The 1346-nt window shown below is 39.3% G+C and overlaps 1 long non-coding RNA gene across 1 annotated transcript in view; it reads left to right on the forward strand.

Annotated features, from left to right (window-relative positions):
• The window catches only part of LOC111722802, a 7589-nt gene that overhangs the window by 4355 nt on the left and 1888 nt on the right, over window positions 1-1346 (forward strand). The window contains exon 2 of the long non-coding RNA XR_002771463.1: window positions 191-303. This is a non-coding gene — a long non-coding RNA (uncharacterized LOC111722802). The remainder of the gene's footprint in view (window positions 1-190; window positions 304-1346) is intronic.

Genomic DNA, 1346 nt, shown 5'->3' on the forward strand with positions numbered 1-1346 from the left:
GTCAGGATGGCACTCCAAGAGGGTGAAGGCTGAAACTTCAAGGCCCAGCACAAATTCAGGGAGTAGAGGAATAGACTTTACCTCTTGATGGAAGGAGCAGCAGTCACGTTGTAAAGGGACAGTACAGGTGCAGGTGGTTGCTGTGGTCATCTTTGCAAACACTATCTTTTTACTTTTCTTTTTATTAAAGCGGGCAGTCCAATGGCAATCCGGCTGTGCAGTGTCTCTGAATATGGAGAGATACAATTACAAAACGTGACGTATGGGAACTGCAATAAGAATCTGCAGACCCTGGAAAAGCAGGTATGCCATATGATCCATCTGATGGGCCACTGAGAGAAGTTCTGTCTCTGTTCTTCAGATACCCAATGGTCAGATTTATGTTTTTAAAACTCTCAAATTAGAAATAGTAGCTAAAACTATTATTATTTAAGTTAATATCTGTTTATAAAAAAGACATTTGGATATGTTGGTTAAGCCAATTCCAGCAGGTAATAATCTACAGTAAATTTTAAATGGCCTCATCTTTGTAGACCAGTTCAGTTTTATAAAAATAGATCCCTGAATCTGAGCCCAAAGGAAGGTCTTCTGATGGTTTCCCAGATCAGAATGAGGAGGAAAAAACTATAACCAAAGACCCTTGAGACAGGAAATTCCAAACATGATTCTGGTCTCAGGGATGTATTCATGAGCAGGTGAGATGGAAAGTACATCTCATTAGATATTTTTTCATGCAGATCAAATTATTTTGACTAAGGATGTATCCAAATGTCTATGCATGGAAGAACTAACACCATAGGCCAAGCCAGGGAAGGAAGAGGGCATATATCTTTATGTAGGTTCTTTACTGTGCCAGGCATGATATATATGTTTATCTCATTTAATCCTTATAAAGGCTCTGTGAATTGGATTTTATTACCATATATAATTATGGCTAAAAACACTTACTAATTTTTAAGCACTTACATACCAACTGCTGTGCTGAACATTTTACTTATGTTATTGGTTTATCACATTTAATTTTTATAATACCATAGATAAGTATTCATACACCCATTTTACAGATGAGGAAAATGTGGCTGTGAGAGGTGAAATGTTTTGCCCAGTGACCACAGCCAAAAAGTGATGGAGCTGATCTTGATTACACACTGTATACACTTGCTCCCTAGTCATGGATGGCCAGTGTGGGGGTAAGGGGAGGGTAGGAGCTGGGTTTGGAGGTGGCTGTCAAACACACAGCTTGTGACACCCACACAGACTGGAGGAAAGATCGTAGATTCTGGAATCTGACCAACTGATGTTTGACTCTTAGCTTTGCCACTTTCAATCTGTGAAATTTCACCCCT

This window comes from Otolemur garnettii, unplaced genomic scaffold, assembly GCF_000181295.1.
Source record: "Otolemur garnettii isolate 467f Iridium unplaced genomic scaffold, OtoGar3 scaffold00396, whole genome shotgun sequence".
Lineage (NCBI taxonomy): Eukaryota > Metazoa > Chordata > Mammalia > Primates > Galagidae > Otolemur > Otolemur garnettii.